The 18,237-nt window shown below is 41.5% G+C and overlaps 1 protein-coding gene across 1 annotated transcript in view; it reads right to left on the bottom strand.

Annotated features, from left to right (window-relative positions):
• Positions 1-18,237, bottom strand: part of LOC134537243 (zwei Ig domain protein zig-8-like) — a 474,593-nt gene that overhangs the window by 56,653 nt on the left and 399,703 nt on the right. The gene's annotated exons all lie outside the window — the stretch shown is intronic.

Here is an 18,237-nt window from a genome sequence, read left to right as displayed (position 1 = left end):
CGAAAAGCCGCGAGTTCACTGAAATTGCTGACAAAGTATCAACAGAGAGATATTATGCAGGTACCGGGGAAAATTTCGCTGTTTCGATGACCTCTAGGATAGACTCCATCATCTCCTACATACTCGTACAGATGCCGCCTGTCAACTGAGATACTTGTGATTCTATACTTCTCCGCTCGAAGGATTTTTTTAAATGTCTCGGAGTCCTTCAGAAAAAAAACCTGTGAACCTGTCACAGAAACAATGTTTGCCTTCCAGCATAACACGAAATGAATCCGCGAATTTTTCAGGTCTCTATGTATAGAAACATAAAGGTAGATGGACAGAGAGAGAGAGAGAGAGAGAGAGAGAGAGAGAGAGAGAGAGACATTAAGGAACACAATTATAGACGTATAGAGAAAGAGAGAGGAGAGAGAAATGTGTATATGTTGTGGTGCAATTCAATTGGGAATCCTTACATGATGGACGTTTCTTTTTTAATTTATTTATTCCTTATTTTTATTACTGTGCTGAAGTTTCTTATTGTTATATTTAGAGACCGGAAAAATTCGCGGGCTCAATGACCTCCAGGATAGACTCCAATATCCTCTACACACTCGGGCAAATTACAACTGTTCATTGGCTGCTGACTTGTGAGTCGTCTCGACTGGGTGGCCTGTGATTCGACACTTCTATGAGTGAGGGTCTCTAATTGGCCCTCAGTCCTCCAGATTAACAGTGAACCAATGACAGAAGCTGCACTAATGTATAATTATTTGAATTTTAGCATAACACGAAATGAACCCGCGAATTTTTCAGGTCTCTAGTTACATTACATGTAAACGTGTACTGAAGAGAGAGAGGGTGACTGGTGTGAGTGGAGGGGGGGGGGGGGAGGGGAAGGCGGTGGCTTGTATCCCAGCTGAGGTCAACCACACGCGCCCGCCCGACCGACCGACTGGAACAATGCCGTGACCGCCCCGCGCGCTTCTATTTGCGAGCGTATCGATTAGGATCGATTGTCTGGTCGAGACGGAGCGCAAACCGCTTGCGTGAGCGGTCCGCGACGCGGCCGGTGTGTCGCGCTCGCTTCCGTCGTCAGGTTGCGTTCACCCGCACATGTCGGGGCTCAGACCTGCCGAGGAGATGCCGTGCTTGTGAACGATTACTTCTTTCTGTGGCAATTTCAGCTTAACAAATATATTCCATAGTAGTTTTACTATTATAAAGTTTCATTTGGCATACCATTACATTTGTTACGTCCCTTAATGTTGACAATACAGACTATATACGGGGTTATATTGCAACACGTGGGTCCGCCATCTTGACGGCTCCAGCTCGTGGGTATAGCAGAAAAATAGAACACGTTCTATTACGGTTTTGGCTAAGACTTCGGTTATGAAAACTTTTATACCCAGAGCCAGACCCCTTGGAAGGGTGCTGAAATGTTACCCACACTAGCATAAAAATTACATGAAAACTGCTAAGGAAATGGGTGTCGTGTGGGGCAGGCTTAAGCGACTCAAATATGTATACAATACGGTTGCAATAATATCATTTAATAATACCAATGTTTTCAAGCACTCGACCTAAGAAAAAAATATTTTTTTTGAGATATATATATTTTTTTACATGTGGGCTAGCAGGATAGGGACCGGGAAAATTCGCGGGTTCAATGACCTGTAGGATGAAGTCCATAGTTCTACTTACACTCGGTCAAATGCGACCCACTCATTGGCCGCTGACTTGTGAGACGTCCCAACGTAACAGCCTGGGATTCGATACAGCTTTGTTTGGGTGTTTCTCATTGGCCCAGAGTCATCCAGGTGAGTTGTGAGCCATTAACAGAGGCTGCATTGAGGTATAACTATTTGTATTTTAGCCTATCGCGAAATGAACTCGCGAATTTTTCCGGTCTCTACCCCAGGATATGCGGCTTCAGGATGATTATACATTCTATTACTTATTATTTAGTTTTTTTTTTAAATTTATTTGTGACATTCCGGCCATAAGTACAAGAAGCCGCCACTATTATTGACGTCATCGTACGCGAAATCACAGTAGTCAATTCTAGGCTGCTTTTGATGATAACAATAGAATTATTACTCTTTCCATTAAGCTCGTGTATAAATATATTTATTCACGGAAACACACACAAACACCCCCCCCCCCCCAAAATAAAAACATCAATGAATATGAAAATGAAAATGGCTTGCACGCGGTCTTGGGACCACCCTTGACGCCACACATCTATCTGCACGACAGACCGGAGATAAGGTGTTGTCATGACGTTGACGTCACACACATACTTGCCTGTTTCTTTTTCGGAAAGGAAGAAGAGAGAGAGAGAGAGAGAGAAAAGGAATTCCTCCCGCGCCCTTGTCTGCGCCAATCGCGCCTCGCGAAGACGTCCTTTAAACGTCTTTGGCGCAATGCGGGCAGACGCCGACATCCGCCGATAACACTTCCGCGCGGCCGGAAAGAACACGTGACGAGGCAAGTCCTATCTCCGCCTCTCCTTCGCACACACTTCGCCAGCGCGCGCAATGGACGGAAAGGAAGGGGGAAAAGAAGTAAAAAAAAAAAAATGTTGGGGAAAGGCGGAGCTGGAAGTAAAGATGTCACCAGATTTTCACACAAGCGATTGAATTACGGGCCCGAAAACTCCCTTCCTTCGTCTTCTTGCCTCTGCGCGCCAACTCCTCCTCGGGGTTTGATTCAATCTCCAGTGGAGCCGGCGGCGCCGAGGAATAGCTGAGGAGGAAGTTGGGAGGGGGGAGGTAGGAGGGAAGCACGCTTCCCCTTGATTACGCCAGGACTCGCCAGGATCTCTGGCTGATGGAGTGTCTCATGACTCCTCGCGCGTTTGACAGTCCTCGGAAAAGTACGTTAGTACCGGTGTCCAGGCGCGTAGGAAGCAAATATTTAATTGGGGGGGGGGGGGGGGCAAAGGATAGTATCATTATAAGTGGTGGATTTAACAAAGGGGGTGTCCGGGGGCTCTCCCCCGGTAGAAAAAAAATTGTATTCTAAGGAGCAAAATGGTGCTATTTAAGCATATTTCGTACATAAAAATAGAATGTACCTACTACTAGCAGAAATTTTAACTTTTTTTTATAACAAACTTATCGGAAAGTCATAATTTATTTGAAGAATAAAGTAACGCACAGACAAGTAAATCCCACCAAACCACTTAGCATTGTAATGAAGACAATGCCTCTTGTTCATCTGATGCAATGGCCGGGCAAAACCATCACTTTGCCCGGCCATGAAATGTTATGGCCGGGCAGTCGCCTGGATCGCCCCCCCCCCTCCCCCCCCCGGTTCCTACGCGCCTGCCGGTGTGCACCCATTTCCCAACTGCTACTATACTTAAAATAAAAAAAACAGAAACGAACGTTTATTTACTAATACTTAGGGGCAGGCATTTTTCGCGAAAAAAAAATCTAAACTTCTATTAGACAGCAACAAGGTATACCCACACCAGCAGCTTCCTTCTTCTGATTGGCGGCCGTCTGCCCAGAGAAGTCGTTGCCTTATTTGACCGGGGCCACTCAGGACGCGTTTGTTTCCGTATTGAATCACTGTGACTGGTTGTACTGACATTAGATGTAAGTTACCTAAAAGATAACTCACCGGAGCACGAAATACAGACAATGCTACAGTGTTTTTTACTTTCAGCTAGTCTCGGAATCTTTTCGCGAAAAGTGCATGCCCCTACTAATACTGACAACCGAGTAGAGTTATTCACAAACATTGACCGCAAGAACAACAGTGGGCAGAAGAATACGTAGACCATTGGCGCCGTAACTTTCAGAATTGCCAAATTTTAGAACAGGTTTCATGGGACAGAGCAAAGGAGTATCCAGTTCAAAACAGAAAAAAAAATGGGTGTTTTTATTTTTAATTTTTTTTTAAGAATTCAATTTATTTCGTGATTAAAAAGGGTCCACGGTGCCAAACAAAAATAAACAATAACAAAAGGAAAAAAAATCAGTCATTAATATTTTTTTTTGAAATAACAGTTTGTGACGAATAGTTACAAATTTTCTTCTCTAGCTACAGCTCCTTGTTTCATTGTTTTCCCACTTCGGAAAGGAAGGCAGGTTCCTGTCTCTCCCCTTTTTTTGGAAACTCCCTTGACACAAGACTATGGACCAGCGAGGGAAGGAGATAAAGAGAGAATGCATCCAGCGCCAAAGAGAAGCGGTTTGTTTTTGTTTCTTCCGCGGTCGTCGCCGCGTGAAGTGGAGCCATCCTCACGAGAGGTTGAAAGGCCACTGTTTTGAATACCATCCCCCCCCCCCACTACCCCCTCCACAATGCCATCCCAGCGGGCCCTACATCCGCGGGTAGGGAGGGTGACGAAACGCGGGGAGGTGGAGAGAGAGAGAGAGAGGGGAGGAGTACGAAGGAATCGATTCCTCCGTGGTTTTTCTTCCCCCCCCCCCGAACTCTTTATTCCTGACGGGAGGTCGCCAGGACCCGCGAGAGTTGTGTCAGCGGCGTGATGCTCGGGGGGAGGTGGGGGGGGGGGGGTAGTGTACCCTCGCCCTGGTCTTTGAATATATATACTGTATAGAAGTCGCGAGTGGATAGGATTTACTCTACGTTTTTCAGAAGCGTATGATGAGCAGCTTGGGAACTTCACCGCTGCAGTGCGCTGCCGCAACGCCCTGTATCGTCTTAGTTGTTATTTACACGTCAGAGCGCAGCACTGTCGCCCGCTGTCATTCCCCCGCACCACCCAACTATCATTCACTGCAGCTCAAGGTCGTTCAACGGGTGGGGGAAGGGGTGTTTGAAGAGTTCGACACTTTTCCGCTAGGGACCACCACAAGTCGATGCCCTAGAGATGGTGGCGATTGCGGCGGTGAATTAACCAACTACCTCAAAACCGTATTAGAAATTTTAACCTGGGCTGGCGACTTCTATACAGTATATATATTCAAAGCTCGTATGCTCTGGCGAGACCTCAACTGATTCCGCGCCGGAGCGCGCCTGTTCCGCCACAGGAGAGGAAACATTACGTATTTATCGCCTTTCTTTCCGTTCCCTCAAGAGTGCGTCACACCAGCGGCGGCTCCGGGTCTAGTTACTTTTCTGGAGGCTTTCCTCCTGGAGATTAAAAACAAATTGGTTGTCTGTAAAGTCGGTTTAAGGACGATAGTTTAACGTGGCAACGTCATAACAAAACATTGATGAAATGATTGCATACTTTTATGAATAATATTGAATAATTTTTATTGAATTATCACTACTTTGTAAGGATAAAAAGAAGGAGTGAAATGAAATCTACAATTTAATTGATAAACTTACTTTTATTTGCACTCATTAATTCAACTATGTTTATTACTATAACGAAAAGACTATTTCAACTATAACTTTTATACATGTTTGCTATTTAACTTCTTCCAATCTGTGTTATTCTGTTAAGGATAGGACGATGATAGGAAAAGTAGGAAACGAATGGGAGTGTTTCAAGTTTAATGTGCCTTGAAACAGTCAAATCGATGGTTGTTCGAATCGAGTGGAAGAGAGATAGATGCAGCGCAAGCGTACAGTGCGCGTAACGGGACACGGCGTAACGGGACAACGTGCGTAACGGGACACTTTGTTCGTGCGTGCAGCCAGCGTTCATCGATTTATTAGACGTTGTCACGTCAAAAAAAATATCCTTTCAAACATTTATAACCCAACCTGGAACACAAATCACGAAAATTGTTTTTTCTAATTAACCTTATATATCTTGATTATCCTCGGGTGAGTTTTGTAAATGCTTGAGATCAAATTCCTGGCATAATCACATCATCAGACGAGGTAATAAAATCTTTGAAAGTTTTCACTAATACGAAATTATGAATTGAAACAGTTATAGACCAGCACAATAGTTTGCAATTTAATTTTAAAAAATGTCCTTGTAATTTCCCCATTAATATCCAACAAAATTTAACAGAACTCTAGACAAAAAAATAAAAAAATAACTTTTACCAAAATTTTAAAGTTGGCGGAAATAATTCAAAATGGTGAATTTTTTTTTTAATTTTATAAAAACATATTTTTGTTATAAATTTAAAAAAGTATTTTCCAAATTTTTTGGATAATAATAAAGGATTTTCAAAATGGTGGCCAAAATTCAAAATGGCTGAGTATGTGTGTATCAAATACATCTACTGTCATCAGCACTGAACAAGTATGTAAAATTTCAGATTTGTAGTTCGAGCGGAAGTGGTCTGAATCTAACCAGCAAGGTTCGAACTAAACATACAGCAGACGAACCAGACAAACGTGTGAAGTCGAGTACATAAAAGCTTTGCACGAACTGAAAGCACCGGGTCGGGGGCTTTGGTCGATCTCCCTGGTTTGGCCACCCCTGAGGGTCGCCCCGCCTAGACTCGGACACTGCACGCAGCTACACATAGTCCTACTTCTTGGATTAGCGACCCCAGGGGTGTCCAGCGGAGGCATCAAGACATCGCGGGCCCTGGGCCATTTTCTGTTACTAGGGCGTACCACTTTGAAGAGTGGCCTCACCTAGAGGGGGGGGAGGGGGTGATAAAACCCCCCCCCCCTAGACCCTCCCGCGGAACATTTGAAAAATAAAACTCTTTCAAACAAAGTTTTTTTTTTGAAGGGTGTATGTCCCGTTCCAGGTCATTATTTTATATTTGCGTTCCACGCGGTTAAACTTGCCGACTTTTGGAGTGGCTGAGCTTTCACAAAAAAAAAAAAAAAAAAAAAAAAAAGCTATTTATCACGCATGCTTTTTGTTTGATTTGCTGGAAAGGTGTATCTTTAACGTGCTTTTTTGCAGTATGGATGAGGAGAATGAAATGCAATATAAAATTGTAACTTTTTTTTTTTTTTTTTAGTTTTATGGTCATTTTTACTGGCTGCTATGAGATATGCTTGGATCTATTTCAGAAAAAAAAATATTCTACCTGGACTTTTAAATTTATTAGAATTATTTTTTATAATTTTAAAGGCAAAAAAAAATTCTGAAATAATTTTAAACAATACCACGCAGTACCACCAACATTGTCTTAAAACCAACCATTTTACGTTCTTTATTCCATTTGGTACTCTTTAATTTCAAATTTATTTTAAAATTTCAACTTTGGCAGCTAGTTTGCAAAACGTATGCGCTACGTATATATTTTCATTTTGTTGAAGATTGGCCACTCAAAAAGTCGACAAGTTTAACCACGTAAAAGGTAAAAATAAAAAAAAACTACCTGAAACGGGGCACACACCTTTGAGCCAAAATGGAACTTAAATTTCAACCATACTTTAGCTAAATTATCTCTAGAAAATTTAGTTATATTTTCTGATCAATTATTCTCGGATTCGGTTTATAAATTCCTGTAAAATCGCGTTATTATGTGAGACAATAAAACTTGAGAAAGGATTTCTGATACGTAAACAAGAATTGAAGGGGGGGGGGGGGGGGGAAGGAATTGAACAGCATTTTAAAATGCATGCTAGGAAAAATTAATTTTTCATTTTTACGGTAACGTCAATAGTTTTAAGGAGGAAGTTAAAAATGAAATGGGCCGACGCCGGCCCTGCTCCAAAGTTCTCTGCGTTCCAGCCATTGTCTGGAGTGGCTTGGTTTCCAAGCGCGTCGAAGAAGGCGGAGATCTCACTGACGTTTCGGTCGACCTTGCATTCTCCATCATCAGGGCAGCGGTCAACCTGCTGAGGTTCTTGCCACCCAGGGAATATAAGTGTGGGAGAGGCCAAAAAAAAGCAAGGCTTCTGTAACTCGTAATGTGTAGGGGCAGGCATTTTTCGCGAGAAGAACTGAATACTTATTAGACTGCAACAAGGTACACCTGCACCAGGGATTTCTTTCTTGTGATTGGCGGCCGTCTAGCGAGAGAAGTCGTTGCCTTGTTTGACCGGGCCACTCAGGACGCGTTTACTTCCGCACTGAATCACTGTGTTTGGTGTTGTTACAATCGATATGTACCCGGGGAGAAACTCACCCAATCACGAAACACAGATGATGCTATAGTGTTTTAACTTTCTTTTAGTCTCAAAATCTTTTCGCAAAATCTGCATGCCCCTAGTAATGTACTTTTTTTTTAATTTCAGATGCACCCCGCACGTTAGTTCACATAATTTGGATGAACGGGCGCGTGGTCTGATTCAATGCTCTGGGGCTGGTTTGCATGGAGTGTTATGCTATGGCTGATCGTAGGTTTTCATGTTCATAGTCGCCGCCATGTTCTCTAATCCTAGTCATGACTCACCTGCATGTTTCTCTGCATACCGGCACATGTCCCATAATATTACTGACTGCTCAACTTGAAAGACACAGTGACGGGTTTTTCGTAATTTGAAACACTTTGATGTGTTTTCACTGTTTTAAAGTCTCTCACATAAATTGTAGTGTTCATCACGAGAGTATACCTAATATTAATATATATATTAATTTTTTAGCCTAATATGAATTTTCCCTGTATTTGTGTATATTTCACAAAAAAAAAAAAAAAAAAAAATTCCGAGCCATATATAATTTCAAAATCTAGTACGCGATTAGTGAAGAGCTTTCACACGGATGCTAGGGGCAGGAATTTTTCGCGAATAAATCTGAACGCCAATTAGACTGCAACAAGGTATACCCGCACCAGCGGTTTCTTCCTTTTGATTGGCGGCAGTCTGCGAGAGAAGTAGTTGCCTTGTTTGACCGAGCCACTCAGAACGCATTTGCTTCCGCACTCAACTACTGTTATTGGTGTCGTAACAATCGACGTGAAACTGAAATAAACTCAGCCAACCACGAAACTCAGACGATGCTACAGTGTTTTAACTTTCAGCTAGTCGCGGAATCTTTTCGCGAAATATGCATGCCCCTACGGATGCATAACCACGTTCCAGAGGCTGTCAGGTTAGACTGGAAAGCCCTTTGTGCGGTCGGGACGGTGCCATCACTCCATTGGCTGCTGTACTCGCGAGAAGTCCAGACTGGTCGTCTCGTGATTGGAGCTTCTCTGTGGTTGCGAGTCCGTCACCGAGTTGAGAATCCTCCTTGGAAGAGGGAGAGGGTGGCGTGCCACTCAAACTGTCTTGTCCAATCGGATAAGGAGACTAAACTGCACGAAAGAGAGTGAGTGTGTGTAAATCTGTTGTCATCTACTTGTTCACGAGATCTAATCAATTACTAGAGACCTGAAAAATTCGCGGGTTCATTTTTCGATAGGCTAGAATCCAAATACATTTGCCTTTTTTTTTTTGCTGCTTCAGTGTTTGGGCAACAGTTTATCTGAAGGACTCTGGACCAATGAAAAACGTTCGACAAAGGAAGTATCGAATCACAAGCTTCCCCGTTAACACGCGTCACGAGTCAGTAGCCAATCAGCAGGTGTAATCTGCACAAGTACATAGAGGATCATGGAGTCTATCCTAGAGGTAATTGAAAACGCGAATTTTTCCGGTCCCTATCAATTACCTGGTTTTTAAATATCGATAAAATAAGTTGAAGCGTTTCGAAAACCACCCTGGTACAAAATATTTCCCTGCAAAAAAAATCCCTAATAATAAAACCAGGTTGGCGATTATACACCTCTCCTTTCCCCCCTTCTCCCAATCCTTCGATCTCTCGAGGACCGCGAAAATTATAATGCAAAATTGTCGTGTTGCTGGTCGTTAGCGAAGTCTACCATCGCTCCTCGGTTATAAACGGCCGGCGGTGCGCTATCGTGCGAAGTTTTAATTGGGCGGAGGGGAAACTTCTGCGCGGGCCGGCACGGATAGACCGTTGGCATCCCTGCCTCGCCCCACCACCGAGGCCCGACTTCCCCTCTCCCCTCCTCAACCCTTGCGGCCGGCTCCGCGCGGCTTGCAACTTCCTGGAATGTTTACATTACCGTGCAATTAGGACGAGAAAAAAAAAACAGGAGGGAACGCCTTGGGCTGGAACTCCAGAAGAGCAGTGCGCAGATAAGAGTTCTCTTATCTGCGAGGATTCAGCACTTATCAGGAATATACGGCCACCGGACGTTGCGTGTCTGGATACTCTCGGCAAAACATTTTCTGAAATTTCACAAGGACAAAAACTTTTCCAGGATAAAATTATACCTTCCTGTTAAATTCTTGACTTATATAAACCAATATGGTATTTTGTATTCCTGGGCACACATACAGGAAAGACCACGCTATTTGAAAACTGCTCATGATATACGAATGTTAGCTGTTTACAAACTTCATTTAAGAATAAGAAGTAGGAAAATACCGGTTCTGGGACAGGCGCAGGATCCAGGATCCGGCGGCCATCTTGGATGACGTCATCTAATCCGTATGCTAATCCATGCTAATCCGTATGCTAATCTATGCTAATCTATGCTAATCCTTGCCAATCTATGCTAATCCATGCCAATCTATGCCAATCCGTATGCCAATCTATGCTAATCCGTATGCCAATCTATGCCAATTCGTATGCCAATCTATGCTAATTCGTATGCCCATCTATGCTAATCCATATGCCAATCTATGCTAATCCATATGTTAATCCATGCTAATCCATGCTAATCCATCCGCCATTTTGTATTTCTAGAAATTTCCACCAACTTCGAATCGTGACGTCACCGCTGCACTTTTCGTCACGGCCGCCATCTTGGATTCGAATTTTTTTTTTTTCGAACTTCATCTTTTCGAAATTCGATGTAATCATCAGCTGCCATCTTGTTTCGTCTGCTGGTGGCCGCCATCTTGTTTTCGTCTGCTGGAGGCAGCCATCTTGTGACGTCATATAGTTCTGTTGGTCGCCACCAGATAGCAGCAGGGATTATTTTATTTTTTTCTTTAACTAAAATATTTTCAGTGCCGAGGCTGGGATTCGATCCATGGGACGTGAAAACGTCCAGGATGTCGTGGTTACGAGGCGGACGCCTTGACCACTAGACCACGAGACCAATTGGGATATGGTGGAATAAATAATCTATATATGCTACGTACTGACGGCAAGTTTATGATAAATGGGGGGAGGGTGTTTTTGCCTTCCTTAATGCATACCTAAGGCGCCACATTTGAAATTAAAATTATTATACAGCCGCCATCTTTAATTCCAGCACAGACTACCAGATGGCGCTAAATTCAAAAAATTAGTTGCCAGAGGCGCCGCCATCTTGGTTCTCAAGTTGGCTGGTAGATGTCGCTAGTATCGCGCGCCAAATTCAAAAATTAGTTGCCAGAGGCGCCGCCATCTTGGTTCTCAAGTTGGCTGGTAGATGTCGCTAGTATCGCGCGCCAAATTCAAAAATTAGTTGCCAGAGACGCCGCCATCTTGGTTCTCAAGTTGGCTGGTAGATGTCGCTAGTATCGCGCGCCAAATTCAAAAATTAGTTGCCAGAGGCACCGCCATCTTGGTTCTCAAGTTGACTGGTAGATGGCGCCACCGTCGCCATATTTTAGTTCATACAATCGATACCAGATGACGCCACCATCGCCATCTTTAGTTCCTAGTGTTGCTACCAGAGTGTGCAACCATCGCCATCTTTAATTCTTAAAGTTACTGCCGGATGGCGCCAAGTGTTATGTAGTCAGTCTAGACAAGTCAGATAAGTTTGGAACCTGTAGCCATATTATTATTAATTAATAATGTATGTTTATTAAATATGATAGAGTATTTATAAAATATTGGTGTTGTGTAGAGACTCTCTCTTCTTCTCGTAGTGGCGGAAGACATCTCGAAGGTAGTGTTAGAATTTATGTATTAAAGCAATCACTCTAGCTGAGGAGACTAATAACTTATAGTTACAATTCAATAATAGCGGCAATTAAATGTTTTGAAATTAAAGCAAACAACGTAAATGTTAAACACATATTTATTTAAATCTTATTACAAACAGCAAGGGGTAAGAACAATTGATGATTTAAAAGAAGTAAATAACGAGTAATAAAATCACATAATATTCACACACTACACATCATAGTGACAAAGGCAACATTAACTCGAGACCCAATACCTAAATATTAAGCATAACTACAAGTTACATAGAGTATAATAAACTCTGAAATACATATTAAAGAGAAAATTGATATAAATAACATTATACTTTGCTCAATAGTTCCAGAAGTAATGAACGTACAGCTACACGGGCAATCTCAACAGTTCTTTCATCACTAGTGTTTTCTGTGGAACATACTTGAGTGGTGTCTTCACTGATCGGACCTAGATGACTGAGATCTCGGGTTCGACTCTTGCGAGATGTAGGAAGGCGAAGCTGACGCCGGCGTTTAGGCTGGACTGCTACTGATGTAGTAGGTGCTGGCGATGTAGCACCCATCTGGGTACAGGCAGTTGATGTCTGTACTGGCGAAGTCTGGCCACATGCAGATGCTGGTGGTGACCGAATAGCTGGTAGGTTGAATGCATGTGCGAAAACCTCTTCAGGTGTTGCAGGGAGAACTGTATCGTATCTCATCATATTCACACTACAATGTCCATAGCCCAGGCAGTTGATAACTTCTAGAGGTGTATCTTGAGGTCCTGGGTTTAAAACCTGTTTCACGTGAAACACAGCGTCACAACTCTCCGAAAAATGTTTTAAAACACCGTCGATCCACTCACTATAATCAACAGTGCCTAGCCCAGGCGTTACACTGGAGTATATCCTGTTCGGTTGAAAGTTAGACATCTTGGTTAACTACTTCTGCTGTAGGTCCTTACACCACCACAGTTTCAGCTCGACTGCCATCGCACGAGGCGAGGGTCGTATCACTTGGATACAACATTCCAACACGGTGATCAACCATCCAAGCCCTAAGCATGCTCGCATTGTGTCTTGAGATCGAACCTGGACATGTATTATTGCACGTGTACAATTTATTTAATTCTTTCAATGATGGACAGTCATATTCTGCTTGTACATCTAATATTAGCACATGATGCTTACAATAGTTAGTTAGCCACCGTTTCTGCTCTATTCCTACAACCAATACAGGGCCGGTGAAATGACTTGCCAATATGTTGGGTATTGAAGCATAAGGAAAGAGTCCGTGTTCCCAATGTAAACCATGAAAATTTCTAGTGAGCCAAGCATTTGTTTTTTGATGCTTCCTGGTGAGATATCGCCATTCAAATGGAGGTTGAAAGTTACGTGTTATTACATTTCCTTCTTCATCTGCAATGCTAAGTTCCTTGATAATAAACCCATACTGACTAGAGAAGCCTTGGAGGTTTACACATTTCGTCATGGAGGTCGAGACGAGACTAAGCCGGTAATGTACTGTCAGGTCTTAGATAATGGACGACACAATCTACCTTGTTGCAGGATGTCTCGATTATGTCCGGAGCCTCCTCGTCACAATCACTGGCCCAGTGATGACCGAAGTTGCAGACCTCTAGTTGAAGTAACCATCCTCGGTGACGTAGTGCACACGGCAGAATCCTGGAGTTACTTCCGCGTACTTTGCAGTTGGATCGAACAGCATTTGCTTGAATTTGTAGCAGCAGCTCTATACCCACACGACTATGTGTTGACTGCTGTGTCTAGGGTGTTGACCTCAATTTATACCGCTAGGACCCCCCTCCAGTCCAGTCACGTGTACCGTTGCTTCCGTTGTTGTCCCCCCGCCTTGCTGGCGGCCTCCAACATTCGAACGAGGTGATCAACCATCCAAGCCCTAAGCATGCTCGCATTGTGTCTTGAGATCGGGCCTGGACATCCAAGTTACATAGAGTATAATATACTCTGAAATACATAATAAAGAGAAAATTGATATAAATAACATTATACTTTGCTTAATAGTTCCAGAAGTAATGAACGCACTGCTTGATCAGTGACAGGTGTAACTAAATATTAAATATATTTAATATTTTATTTTCCATTACCTTTCGTGGAATTTATTAATCATTCACTCTACGAAAAACAACTCAAGACAATATACCTGACCAACGAATTAAATACAGTACCGCTATGCCTTACATGAAAGTCTAATTATTCGATAATCTGAATAACCTATAAATCGTTCATGTACAAAGCCACACATACAGGCCAATTGTCTATGGACCATGAGACCGAGTCATGACAATATCAGACGTATAGGCTAGTCATTTCAGAACCGCAGGACCTTCTTCGTCTTTAGATAATTACAGTCATTTAGACCATCATGAAATTTTTATACATACTAAAGGACCAAGCGACCTTGAAAAATATTTTAGTAACACCAAGAGGTATTGAACTAGTAAATATTCAGTCACTACATATTTTACTACGCGCAATCAACAAAACGGAAGCACCATCAACGAAAAGGCAGCACATTTGGAAGCACAGACTACGAAAAGGCAGCACATTTGGAAGCACCGACTACGAAAATGCAGCACATTTGGCAGCACCGACAACGAAAAGGCAGCACATTTGTAAACACCATCAACAAAAAGGAAGCACAATCGGAAGCACATTCATAGAAAAGGAAGCACAATCGGAAGCACAATCACAAAAAGGAAGCACATTTGGAAGCACAATCACAAAAAGGAAGCACATTTGGAAGCACAATCCACAAAAAGGAAGCACATTTGGAAGCACAATCACAAAAAGGAAGCACATTTGGAAGCACAATCCACAAAAAGGAAGCACATTTGGAAGCACATTCAACGAAAAAGGAAGCACATTTGGAAGCACATTCAACGAAAAAGGAAGCACAATCATAGAAACAACGCACAATCGGAAGCCCAATCAACAAAAAGGAAGCACATTTTGGAAGCACAATCAAAAAAGGAAGCACATTTTGGAAGCACCATAAAAAAGGCAGCACATTTGGGAAGCACAATCAAAAAAGGAAGCACATTTGGAAGCACCATCAACAAAAGAAGGAAGCACATTTTGGAAGCACCATCAAAAAGGCAGCACATTTGGTAACACAAGTTACGAGAACTAAGTCTTAGTTAGAAATCAGAATGCAAGAAATAAAAACATTTAATTTTTACTTTTAATATTTAATTTATTTCTTAAGATTATACAAATAGAAGTAAAATAAGTCATTATTGTATGTAGCCAGCTTTCCTCAGTTCTTCGAGTATGAAGGATATTTCTTTTATGCACGAATAGTTTCCTGCACAAAGCGAGCCATGTAGAAGTCTTAGCCGGTCAACCAATAAGTTTGGATCTTTCCACGATGTGTAATCAATCTCTTCTACTACCATCTCACTTGCTTGTTTATTATAAATACTTTTAATATCACAATCGTCCCAGTGATCATAATAAGCGTTATCAGATTTATTTATTATAACACGTCGTTTCCATCGTTTCGGTCTCAGGACATCGTTACATTCTTCTATCTTGTCAGCTTTAGGTGCTTCATCACAGTCTATGCTTTTGTTAACAGCCTCAGAGTCACTGTAACAATCACTGTAGAAGGCATCCTCTTCACCCAGATTACCATATGAATTCGATATCGATGATGTCGAAGTGCCATTATCGTCTTCATGCTTCCTTTTTAGGAGTCCATCATTATTTTTACAAAGTAAGAAAGATCTACTTGAATTCGGCTGGAATGTATTCTCACTTTTCACGTTAAGGATTCTTCCATTGTCTTCATTCTTCCATAAATCATCATCGACCTTCAATTTAAGTTTTTCGTCGAGATCGGAAGAGCCACGAACATAATCTCTCTCAAGACAAGGAAAATTATTGTCGTAATGCAGATCACTATTCCTTAGTCTAGTAGCATCGTTGTACTCTGGCTTGTAAGCAGGCTTAACGTTACAAGTTCTGTCATGTCTTTTTAAGCTCTCTCTCCGCGTAAACGACTTGCTACATCGAACGCAACTTATCATATTGCGTAGTGGATTTTTAACACAGTCATTCTTCTGGTGTTGTCTTCCATTCTTACTCAAGATAAATTCTTTGCTGCAAAACTTACACCTGTGTCCTTTCGATACAGCGACAGACACCGAATCAGGATTCATATTAGTTACTGTGACTAATGTTAGATACAAACAGACAGTTTTCCAATTGGAACCATTACTTAAATATAATTTTTTAAATATTTCTTAAGCGAGAGTTATCTCATGCAAAGGTACTTGTTGTAAGTAGTTCTGCTTTTCAACAACAGATGACACCACGTATTGCTTGCAGGTAAATATTATTTATTTCTTTCATGCGGGATGCAGGATTCTCACTAACGATCGCAATACAGGGATGGCATCGCTAGACTCCAAGGAGAAGGTAGTTTGTTCATCCAGTTAGTGTTTCTCAAATTTCTCAGGGTATATATTATTATTTGACTGAATAATGATTTTTTTTTTAAATTCCACCTAATAAAAATAAAATAGAAGCACTCAGAGAAAACCATCAGGAATGATGTCGTTTATAAACATCATAAATTACCATTTTTTTTTAAATATTCCAAATTTAATCCTGCTTAAGCAAAGAGTTCACAAGCGGGCTTGTGCTAGAACTCTCATGTTGCTTAAGCAAAGAGTTCACAAGCCCGCTTGTGCTAGAACTCTCATGTTGCTTAAGCAAAGAGTTCACAAGCCCGCTTGTGCTAGAACTCTCATGTTGCTTAAGCAAAGAGTTCACAAGCCCGCTTGTGCTAGAACTCTCATGTTGCTTAAGCAAAGAGTTCACAAGCCCGCTTGTGCTAGAACTCTCATGTTGCTTAAGCAAAGAGTTCACAAGCCCGCTTGTGCTAGAACTCTCATGTTGCTTAAGCAAAGAGTTCACAAGCCCGCTTGTGCTAGAACTCTCATGTTGCTTAAGCAAAGAGTTCACAAGCCCGCTTGTGCTAGAACTCTCATGTTGCTTAAGCAAAGAGTTCACAAGCCCGCTTGTGAAATCTTTGCTTAAGCAGGATTAAATTTGGAATATTTAAAAAAAAATGGTAATTTATGATGTTTATAAACGACATCATTCCTGATGGTTTTCTCTGAGTGCTTCTATTTTATTTTTATTAGGTGGAATTTAAAAAAAAAATCATTATTCAGTCAAATAATAATATATACCCTGAGAAATTTGAGAAACACTAACTGGATGAACAAACTACCTTCTCCTTGGAGTCTAGCGATGCCATCCCTGTATTGCGATCGTTAGTGAGAATCCTGCATCCCGCATGAAAGAAATAAATAATATTTACCTGCAAGCAATACGTGGTGTCATCTGTTGTTGAAAAGCAGAACTACTTACAACAAGTACCTTTGCATGAGATAACTCTCGCTTAAGAAATATTTAAAAAATTATATTTAAGTAATGGTTCCAATTGGAAAACTGTCTGTTTGTATCTAACATTAGTCACAGTAACTAATATGAATCCTGATTCGGTGTCTGTCGCTGTATCGAAAGGACACAGGTGTAAGTTTTGCAGCAAAGAATTTATCTTGAGTAAGAATGGAAGACAACACCAGAAGAATGACTGTGTTAAAAATCCACTACGCAATATGATAAGTTGCGTTCGATGTAGCAAGTCGTTTACGCGGAGAGAGAGCTTAAAAAGACATGACAGAACTTGTAACGTTAAGCCTGCTTACAAGTCAGAGTACAACGATGCTACTAGACTAAGGAATAGTGATCTGCATTACGACAATAATTTTCCTTGTCTTGAGAGAGATTATGTTCGTGGCTCTTCCGATCTCGACGAAAAACTTAAATTGAAGGTCGATGATGATTTATGGAAGAATGAAGACAATGGAAGAATCCTTAACGTGAAAAGTGAGAATACATTCCAGCCGAATTCAAGTAGATCTTTCTTACTTTGTAAAAATGATGATGGACTCCTAAAAAGGAAGCATGAAGACGATAATGGCACTTCGACATCATCGATATCGAATTCATATGGTAATCTGGGTGAAGAGGATGCCTTCTACAGTGATTGTTACAGTGACTCTGAGGCTGTTAACAAAAGCATAGACTGTGATGAAGCACCTAAAGCTGACAAGATAGAAGAATGTAACGATGTCCTGAGACCGAAACGATGGAAACGACGTGTTATAATAAATAAATCTGATAACGCTTATTATGATCACTGGGACGATTGTGATATTAAAAGTATTTATAATAAACAAGCAAGTGAGATGGTAGTAGAAGAGATTGATTACACATCGTGGAAAGATCCAAACTTATTGGTTGACCGGCTAAGACTTCTACATGGCTCGCTTTGTGCAGGAAACTATTCGTGCATAAAAGAAATATCCTTCATACTCGAAGAACTGAGGAAAGCTGGCTACATACAATAATGACTTATTTTACTTCTATTTGTATAATCTTAAGAAATAAATTAAATATTAAAAGTAAAAATTAAATGTTTTTATTTCTT

Source organism: Bacillus rossius, chromosome 12 (assembly GCF_032445375.1).
Source record: "Bacillus rossius redtenbacheri isolate Brsri chromosome 12, Brsri_v3, whole genome shotgun sequence".
NCBI lineage: Eukaryota > Metazoa > Arthropoda > Insecta > Phasmatodea > Bacillidae > Bacillus > Bacillus rossius.
Note: the sequence above shows the minus strand (reverse complement) of the source record. Positions and strands in the feature narration are given on the sequence as shown.